The sequence below is a fragment of the Adiantum capillus-veneris genome, chromosome 25, assembly GCF_014529385.1.
Source record: "Adiantum capillus-veneris isolate H3 chromosome 25, ASM1452938v2, whole genome shotgun sequence".
NCBI lineage: Eukaryota > Viridiplantae > Streptophyta > Polypodiopsida > Polypodiales > Pteridaceae > Adiantum > Adiantum capillus-veneris.
The window spans coordinates 144,033,632-144,044,970 of NC_140955.1; positions in this window are offsets into that span (position 1 = coordinate 144,033,632).

The window sequence follows — 11,339 nt, forward strand, 5'->3', positions numbered from 1 at the left end:
TCCATGAGCCTACTTACAACTCCCACTGCATGTGCAATGTCTGGCCTTGTCTAGACCATAGCATACATAAGAGAACCTACCGCTGCAGCATATGGAACTTTAGACATATAAGCTATCTCCTCTTGTGTCTTTGGACACATATCCTTTGTTAGTTTAAAGTGACCAGCCAAAGGTGTAGAAACTGGTTTTGCATTTTGCATTGCCCTTTCTAGTACCTTCTTGATGTAATCCTCTTGAGATAGCTTTATTGTCTTCTTCATCTTGTCCCTTGATATTTTCATACCAAGTATCCTCTTTGTAGCACCTAAATCTTTCATTGAAAAAGATTTAGACAGCTCCTCTTTCAGGTCTTTGATGTCCTGCATGTTAGCACTTGCAATCAACATGTCATCAACATACAACATTAGGATGATGAATTTCCCATCTCCCAAATTCTTTGTGTAGACACAGTGATCCAAGTTGCATCTTGTGAATCCATGATCCAACATCCATCAATCAAACTTCAAGTACCATTGTATTGATGCTTGTTTTAAACCATACAAGCTCTTCTTTAATCTGCAAACCATTTTCTCCTTACCTTTTACTTCATACCCCTTTCATTGAAGCATGTAGATTTCCTCCTCTAAGCCACCATGAGGGAATGTTGTATTTACATCCATTTTCTCGAGATTTAGATCATGAGCAGCCACAAGGCTTAAGACAAGCCTAATTGAGTTCATTTTTACAACAAGAGAAAATATTTCATTGAAGTCAATACCTTTCTTTTGAGAAAACCCTTTTACTACAAGCCTAGACTTGTACCTTTTCTTCCCACCTTCTTCTTCCTTCAGCTTGTACACCCATTTGTTTTGAAGTGCCCGGTTACCTTTAGGCAACTCAACCAACTCCCATGTTTGGTTGCGATGTAGTGAGTCCATCTCCACTTGCATGCTCTTCATCCATTGTTCTTTGGATTCATGTTGCATAACTTCTTCGTATGATTCCGACTCTCCAGAATCTGAGATCAAGAGATGGTTGAAGGAAGAAACAAACCTTTCTGGAGGTCTACTTGCTCTTGTAGATCTTCGGGGAATAGGTTGAGGCTCCTCATTTGGTTGACGTTGTTGCACATTGTCACCGTTTGCAGCCCTTGAGTCTTCACCGTCCTCAAGCTCCATGTACTCATCACTTGTTTCTTTTGTTTGTTTTATTTCATAGTAATCTTTGTACATATTTTTTTCGTTAAAAATTACATCCCTACTCCTTAAAATTGTACCATCTTCAGGATTCCATAGGCGATACCCAAAGTCACCTTCTCCATAGCCAATGAAGAAACACTTTTTAGACTTTGCATCTAGCTTTGATCTTAGGCTTCTATCTATGTGCATGAAAGCCTCACACCCAAACACTTTGAGAAATGCATAATTCACCTGTTTACCTATCCATGCCTCTTTTGGAACTCCCCCATCCAATGCCGTTGAGGGTGACCGGTTGATTAAGTACACAGACGTACTTACAGGTTCCGCCCAAAGCTCAAGCGGTAGGCCTGCATGTAGCCGCATGCTTCGTGCTCGCTCCATGATTGTCCTGTTCATCCTTTCTGAAATCCCATTTTGTTTACGTGTCCTTGGGGTTGTCCTTTGCCTTTGAATGCCATTGCTAGCACAAAAGCTTTCAAAAGCTTGGCTGCAATATTCGCCTCCATTGTCGGATCTGAGGCATTTAACCTTGGTACCTGTTTCATTCTTCACAAAGGCTTTCCACCTTTGAAATATGGAAGATACATCTGATTTATTCTTCATGACGTAAACCCATGTTTTTCTAGTCGCGTCGTCTATGAATGTTACATAGTACAATGAGCCACCAAGTGATGGTGTACTTGCAGGACCCCAAACATCAGAATGAACCAACTCAAGTTTTTTATTTTTTCTTTCAGTTCCTGATTTTTGAAATTTTACCCTCTTTTTTTTACCATAAACACAATCTTCACAAAACTCTAAGTCCACTTCTTTCAAACCTGGCAGAAGATTCTTTGTTTGAAGGATTTGCATTCCTTTGGCACTCATATGCCCAAGTCGGTAGTGCCACACCGCACTGTCAACTTCTGTAGTTGCTGCATAAGATGAAGATTCCGTGCTAACAGTACACAAGTAAAGTGTACCGACTTTTTCTCCCTTGGCAACCACCAAAGATCCCTTTGAGATCTTCCACCGTTTGTTTCCGAATGCAATGTTGTGACCTTCATCATCCAATTGTCCTGTAGAGATCAAATTTTTGCGAAGAGAAGGAACATGCCTAACATCTTTAAGCTTCCATTCATTTCTGTTAGTAGTTTTGACAAAAACTGTACCTTTGCCAACAATCTCACAAGCTTCATCATCTCCCAAGTATACATACCCAAAATTACCTTTGGTGTAGTATGTTGCTTGTGTGGTGTCGCATGGAATGAAGCCCCGGAATCTACTATCCAGGAATTAGACACATTGTCTAATGAGAGAATTAGAGCATCTTGCTCTACTTTACCTGCCACATTGGCCTCCGATGTTGGCTTGTTGTCTTGAGACTCTGTCTCCTTCTTCTTCTTGGACCAGCAATCCTTCTTGACGTGGCCCTTCTTGCCGCAGTTCCAACATTCAAGAACTAACTTTGTGCATGACTTGCACCGCCTTGAGCGATCACGGCCCTTTTGGTTTTTGAACCTTTCCTTAGGCCTTCCTCTTGTTTCCACTGATAGTGCAGCACTTGATGATTCTCCTGTACTTCTCCTTCGCATTTCCTCGCTTAGGAGAACACCCACAACACCATCAAACTTAAGAGTATTTGTACCAGAGATAGAATTACTTACAGCCATCACAAGGTTGTCCCAACTATCCGGTAGAGATAATAGTATAAGGAGAGCTTGCACTTCATCATCAAAATTGATTTTCACCGATCAAAGTTGACTTATGTTTGTGTTAAAGTCATTTAGGTTCTGCAACTGAACCATTCTCTACCATCTTAGATTGAACAAGCGCTTCATAACAAATGTAGATCCCATCCAAAGAATGAAAGAAACATGCACTAGCATCATTGAGGTAGAAGGTTTCTGGTAGCATGTGTCTTTTATATTATTTGGAATCCACATTATGCACATTTAGTTGATCCTCTTTATCAGTTTCTTAGAAAGAATCAAAAGTTTAAATGGATAGAAGCACCAACTTTGAAAAAGGTAGACTATGAATGTCAAAGGCTAGTAATTGTGACAGTAGACACCAGTCCTACAGGGATTGGATGGGCAATAGGGCAAGATGACGATGAAGGACATAGGTATGTTGTGAGATTTGGAGCAAAGGTACTAGGTGATTTCCAAAGAAACTACCCACAGATAAAGAGAGAGTTATGGGGTATGGTTACAGCCTTGAAAAATGGGAAAGAGTACCTAATTGGTGCATGTCTGGTTGTACAAAAAGATTGTCTACCACTTCTTGGGATGATTACAAGTTTCTCAATGCCACACATTGCTATGTTGCAGTGGATTGCCTACATTAAGTCCTTAAATCCGGAGTTTAAGCATATTGCAGGTACAGACAATACAGTGGCAGATATGCCATCGAGGGCAAGGTATGAAGATGAGTCACAGATGATTGACGAGGGAGATGGTGTAGGCACAAAGTTGTATTCTATCTCTCATGTCAAAGGTGACAATGTCTTCATGAATAATCCATTAATTGAATTCTTCTTGAAAGAGATTTATGAAGGTGATTGGCTTCTTATTGAAAGCTATTTGAGTACTCTAGCAAAAGAGGATGATTGGTTAGAACAAGGATTCAAGAGGATACATAGGAACGCATATGGGTACGTGTTAAGGGATGCCTACTTGTGGAAGCATCCTAAACAAAAGGGTGCTGCACCACAATCGGTTATATTTAAAAAAGAGACTCAAGTAAAGCTCATGCAAGAGTTTCATGAGAGTCTATGGGCTGGACACATGGGTGTGTGGGTAACCTTCTCCAAGTTGAAAGAAAAATAATGGTGGAAGGGTATGTATAAAGATGTATCTCAATTTGTAGAGTCGTGTGTAACTTCTCAAATGTTCGACATCGTGGTGGATTGCACCCTACATGTCCACTAGCCATGCACTATAAATGGGTTGTGGATCTAGTCACAATGCCTTTAGGACTCTGATAGATGAGATACTTAGTTCTTGCATGAGAGGACCTAACTAACCAGGTTGAAGGAAGAGCATTGAGAGCTAAAAACACTGAAGTTGTGTGAAAATTACTTCTTGATGAGGTAATTTGCCGTTATGGTTGTGTGGGGAAGATCACTGCAGATAGAGGTGAGCTGGATGCCAAGGAAACAAGGGAGTTCTTTTTTCGATTAGGAATCAAACTTTCTCTTACTATACCTTACAGCCCTGAAGGCAATGGAAAGAGTGAAAGAGGGCATCCTTCTATCATCAAAGCTTTGCCTCCAAGGCTTGCAAAGGAGGAGTTGGTGAGTGGCCAAAACTGTTACCAATGCCTGCAGAGCTAAAGTATGGTCAAAAGCCAGTGATGGCAATTAAAGTTACAATTCCCACATGGAATGTACTATGTTGGCAAGAGGGGCTTAGCGGGGAATATCTCCTTGCATTGCGCATAAGGCACTTAGAGACAAGACCTAGAGACATTGAGGTTGCAAAAAAATGACTTTAAAATTCAAGGTTGAAAAACAAGGACTACTTTGATAAGCGACATCGGCTCAAGAGTTAAAAATTTGACAAAGGTTACTGGGTTTTAGTGTATGATAGTAGCCTTGATAACTAGCACTCAGTCATGTGTAAGTTTTTGAAAAGTTGGCTTGGACCGCTTGCTACTTACCGCTTGCTACTTACAGCTTGTCTGAACTAGATGGTATAGAAGTAAAGATTCCCATTGCAAGAAAAAGGATCAAAATGTTTAAGAGAAGTGGTGACAATGATCCAAAAGATGTTGACGAAGAGGAAGAGCAAAACACAGGTGAAGATCAAAGTGAAGATGAAGCTTTGGAATCATCTAGTGAAGGAGAAATCAAGGAAGATGTACAAGAGGGAAAATCTTACAAAGAGAAAATGTGGCACATACCGGAGAATGTGCATGTTGAGAGGGGGTGGATGTCGTGCTTTGACATGCACATAGTGGGAACGAATGCTAGAAGATCTATCTTGTGACTTTACATACATATGTAGATTTTCTATAATTTACATATGCACATCTAAGTATAGTAATAAGCTTCCTATCTCATCCTATTATTTATCTCAAGGGTAACGTATTCTTACTTTACCATCAAAAAGTACTACGGGAAAAGCATCAATAACTCCGCCTCTTTAAATTGATGCAAACAGCATTGGTTCTATCTTTCTACTATGTCATTGTCATCCTACACCCTAGCTAGATCCTATATCTAGGGTAACTTCCAATATATATATATTCTATATTTTTCATATATTTCTTTTTAATAGCTAATAGGAAGGAATCATATCCTAGTGGGACCCTAGGTATCATGATTTTCAAAGATACACCTATTTTAATGCATTATTGCAAGGATGATTACAAACCTTTGTCAAGGAGCAATGTCATGATTTTGTATTGCATGAGGCGTTCTTTGGTATCAAATGAAAGTCTAAGCTAAGGGGACCACGGGAAGACTAATTTTACTGCCAGAAATGGACCCCATTTTGATGATTTTTTAACACAAGATTCCAATCCGAGTTGGAAAAAGTGTATAAAATTGGAGTTTTAGATTATGAGCTGGATTGTATGCCCATATGTTTACATTTTTTTTTGGAGCCAGAGTTGAGGAGCTACGATCAAAATACTGGACCCCAATCTGTCCACATCATGCAGAGACAACCCATTTCAGACTTTTCCAGTTTTTGTTCACACTGGTTTTTCTCTTCTTGTGTAAACCCTTGGGGGTTCCCTTCACCTATAAAAGGGGACCTCTTCTTCCTTGAAAACTATTCAATCCATTCAAGAAATTATAGCCATTCAAAGCATTCAAGCTACTCAAGCTATTCAAGACATTCAATTCATTCAAGCTATTCAATCCGTTCAAGCCATTCAAGCTATTCTAGCCATTCAAGTCATTCATGAGGGAGTGAGATTAGTAATGCCTAATTGTACTTAGCCATACACACAAGCGTAAGTCTACACTTACTCCGAGAGGAAGACTAGCCAATCTTGTAAGCTATCCTTGAAATATAAGCTCTCTCCATTAAAAATGGTGAATAACTCACGAAGGATTTGTCAAGTAAGATGTGTTATACTTTCATTTTGTTCATTCCTTGTTGTTTTCTTTTTCATCTCTAATCCGACATATATATATATCTAATCTAATCTCCTTAAGCATATTTATTTCTCTCACTCTTAGAAATTCATTCTCTCTACAAATTCTAGGTTCTCCTTGCTAGAGGTACATCTCTCCCTGTAGTATCCTTATTGCCTATGGGCAAGAATAGGGCTTGGGCAGAAAACTTCTCATCTCTTCACTTCCCTCATATCTACATTTCTCACATACTATCCTAGATGAATAATCCAAATGATGTGAATTTTTATCGCTTCCACTCTGTGTGATCTATTAGAATTAACGCATGGATTAGCCGTAAAATACACTTTCAACAACGTATAGCGTTTCTCTTGGGCCAGAAAAGCTCAATGAAATACTTCTTTCACCGGTTCCCATCATACTAACCCTTATAGAGTATAACTTTTCTTTTGACATAAGTGTAGTTATCTTGCTATGAACCAAGAGGATTTGTACACACAATTAATCCCAACCACTAGACAAAACATATATATTATGGTAAGCACGAAACTACACTTCCAAAGAACAATTTGTAGCCTATTTTGTCAGCAAATATTGAACGCCATTAACTCATCTATTAACCATTTCATATTACCCATGATAGGATATGAACATAGCCTTCATGTTTTCATCTTTGTTTTTGTTTTATATTCTATTTTGTGTTCTTTCTTTGTGTGTTTGATTGTAAGAGAGAAAGAGTGGGGCTTCTTTGATTTTACTTCCTTTCAAACCCTAGACTTGATGGCATCTATGGTTTAACTCCTTCATATAGTTTTTGGAGTTCTCTCACAAACTCTCACAGCCAAAAGCCCGGTCCTTTCCTCGCAAGACCGCAAATTTCTCAACATATTTTTGGTGAACCCGATGCGAATGTTCCAAGGTGAGAGGTTTTGGGTAATCATGGGTGATCATGTTGAGAAACATGGTATGAAATTTGACCAACAGGGTATGAATTTTGACCTAGCAACAATGAAAATATTTCAAGCATTTGCAATGTTCATGCAAAAACAACATTCCATAGAAGGGAGATTTCAGCAACCAAGGCCATACAAGAGGTCGTCAATAGAATGGATCAGCTCAGTGGAAAAGATGTAACCAAGTACTTATGCGAGTATGTGCAGGAGATGGAGTTGCATCGCGTATCAGAAGGTGAGATGATTCAAAGCTTTGAGCTGGTTGTTGCTCCAAAAATTAGGGAACATGCTAGGGGAATTAAAGATGGGCATGGGAGAAACTGGAAAGAAATCAAAGTATCTTTAAAGGAGGAGTATTTCAGGGAGGACTCTGAGAGAGTGACCAAAAGAACATTCTTAGAATGGGTAGTCAAGTCAAAGCAAGGACTATCGATAACAAAGCTACTTAGGGAATCTGAGTGGCTATATGCACAACTCACCAGGACAGAAAGGGTCACACTAGATGCAGAGAAGAAAAATCTTTTCTTACAAGCTGCAGGTAAAGACTCTCAAGACAATTTGGAGCTTCTTCTTGAAGATAAAGATGCTGAGCAAGGACGAAAGACTGGCTGCAATGAGGTTGAAGGTGTTGTCTCACTGCTTTCCAAACGACAAAGAAGAAGGGACAAGATGGTAGTAAACACTACAAGTCCTTCCACCTCAACTTTTGACAAAATGGTAAATCCTACTTTTTTCGCTCCTAAGTCTGTCCATCACCCAAATCAGTCATAATCCATACACACTCAACCGTAGCTGTGAAGACTACCCTGTAGTCAGCCTCACAACTCAAAGTGGCCACAGTAGGTTGCTTCTTGCTCAACCATGATATACATGAACTGTCAACCATGAAACAAAAACCACTTGTGGACACTCGCATGTCAAAACCACCAGCCCAATCGGAGTCCAAAAAAGCATGTAAGTCTGGCATAAACAATCCCCCCTTGGGATAAAACAAGCCAAGATGTAAAGTGCCACTAAGGTAGCAGAAAATCCTCTTGACAACCTACCAATGCTTAGACCCTGGGCTATGCATAAATCTTCCGACCTGTGAGACTGCAAACTGAATATCTGGCCACGTGTTGCATACATAAATGAAGAATCCAACAAAATTTTGTTAAAGAGTGACTGTTGGAGGCTCGCCATAGCATAGGCAATCTCCCACAAATCTATCAATCCGGAGAGAGAGAGAGAGCATGACCCGGCTAGGGCTTGGAGGCATCACACATATAATGTGCGAGAGCGTCATCGGATGCAAAGATTGAGAGGATTCAAGAGCGTGCATCCTCCAATGCAAATAGAAATCATCCCAAATCAACTAATGCTAATCGCACATCAAGCATCAATTTCAAGCAATCATCTACACACATCAAGCAACGAAGTGAAACACACTAATCTTGGAATATCTCAAGCACAACTCTAATTCCATGCATTGACGATTAAGCACACAAGATCGCATTCAGGTCGGCCACCCCAACCATGCCCATCATGGTGTCCAAATCAAGTCACACATAATCAAATTAAGCTCAAGGCTTCTTAAACCTACACACACACAAGCACACCATTAGAGGACAACTCTAATCCCTCAATCACGAGTACAACCACTCCGATTAATCGAGAGAGTTAGATAAGGACTCCACTAATCGGAGAAGCTTAGCATAAGTAAGAGTTAGATTAGAGAAGATCAACACTTCAAAACAATGAAGGAAAGTAGAGAAACATGATTGACAACATAATGAAGACTAGATTAATTAAGAGAGGATTACACTAATTACATGTGATTAGCACTAGCCTTCTAAGCATGGGAATTAAGCTCAAAGGCTAGGTCATCACTGACCTCCTCTAGAGAGAGAGTTCTCAAAAGGACCACTCAAGAATTCCCTCTCATTAAGCATAGGGCTCTTTTATAGTTTTGGGCCTCAAAACCTTCAACTATGGGATAAAGTGAGCTCTCTAGCCTAGACTCATACAAGTTTGGAACTCCTAAATGAGCCCAAGCCCTATACAATGAAAAGTAAATACTGTGCACTATGGCACATCCACAGCTTGGTGCATAATTGGTGTAGCTGTTAGCCGCTGCTAACAATGACATCTGTAGGATCACTAGCATCATGTTTCAAACCTGTTTCCATGGGACTGTCAATAGGTTTGCAATCCTCAAGTCCAAACTTACATAGCAATGTCTCTATGTAACTTTTTTGACACAATACAATACCACCATCACACCACCATCACACTGCTTAAATTGTATACCCAAATACTGATGCAACAGACCCAAATCTTTCATCTTGAAAGTAGCATTCAAATCAGCCTTAAATTCAGCAATATGTCTCTCATTTGGTCCAACGATCAGCAATCATCTACATAAAGAACCATGATGAGAAGTACATCACCCTCAAACTTTACATACAATGGGCTTTTTGTTGGACTGTTACAAAAGCCTTGTTTGACCAAATGAGTGTCAACATTCTCATACCAAGCACGAAGAGATTGCTTCAACTCATACAAAGCCTTGTTACATTTGCACACTTTGTCCTCTTGTCCTTTCTTGACAAAACCGCAAGGCTGCGTTACATAAACTTCTTCAAATATGTCACCATTCAAGAAAGCAGTAACAATGTCTGATTGATGTACATCCCAACCAAAATGAGCTGCCAATGCACATAGAAAACGCACAGTAGTCATACAACAAGTGGGAGAAAAAGTCTCTTCATAATCTATGCCTTTTTGTTGTGCATAACCATTTGCAACAAGTCGAGCCTTATGGCGATCGATCTCACCATCCGGCTTGCGTTTCAACTTGTAAACCCACTTCGTACCAATGGCCTTTTTGCCAGGAGCCAAATCACATAAAGTCCATGTGTCATTTTCTATAAGTACATCATATTCTGATTGCATGGTAGCCATCCAATTTTCTGAATTATGTGCTTTATCAAAAGACAGAGGCTCCTCAAAATCGTGTAAGCTAGACAGAGCCAAAGCATAAAAATATGATGCATAAGATGCATGGCGAGAGCCTGAGAGAGTACCACTAGACAAGGTGCATCCAATTTACTGTCACGCAAAGTGTGCACCAGCCATTTTGGCATACCTCTAGCTTGCTCATTTTCAGCATCAAGTACATCATGTACATCTGCATCAATAATAGGGTGATCTATAACATTTTCAAAAACCCCCATAGGCTGTACATTTGCCTCATTGGAACTTAAATTCGTATTTCCACCACCAAAAAGAGGCAACAAAGTGTCATAAATGTCATGTGAGCTTACATTACTGTCTCTAGTACATGACATCAAGGGCTGAACAGAATCTTCCACAAACACTACATCCCGTGAAACCAGAGTACGTTTTTTTGCAGATGATACAACCTGTAATCTTTGCTTTTAGCACTATAACCAACAAAAATACATTTGACAGCCTTATCGTCCAATTTTTTGTGCTGTGTTTGTGGCACCAAAGCATATGCCAAACAACCAAAAACACGCATGTGCTCAATAGAAGGCTTTCTATCATGCCATGCTTCATATGGAGTAATAGAACACAAAGATTTCATAGGACACCTATTTAGTACATAAGTGGTACACATGATGGCCTCAAGACAAAACGAATGCGAAAAAGCTTGACTTTTGACCATACATCATGCCATTTCTGTAAGTGACTTTTTTTTCCTCTCAAAAACACCATTTTTCTAAGGTGTATAAGGTATTTTACATTGGAGTTTTATCTCACGACTAGCCAGAAATGCATTGAATTCATGAGACATATACTCCCCCCCTCGATTAGAACGGAGGGTGCCCATAGTATATTTTGAGACATTTTCAGCCACATAGCCAGAAATTGTTTGAAGCACATAAAAACTTCGGACTTCTCTTTAAGCGGAAATACCCATGCATGCCTGGAGTAATCATTAGTGAAAGTCACAAAGTAAAGGTAATTTCCCAAGGACGGAGTTTGCGTGGGTCCACAAACATCACTATGCACAAGCTGCAACCTGCATGTGGCCCGAACTGAACCATCATTTGGAAACTTAGAACACTGCATCTTACCCAAAATACATCCTTCACAAACATGTTTGACAGGTGCTTCAGGAGGCAGCAAAGAAGC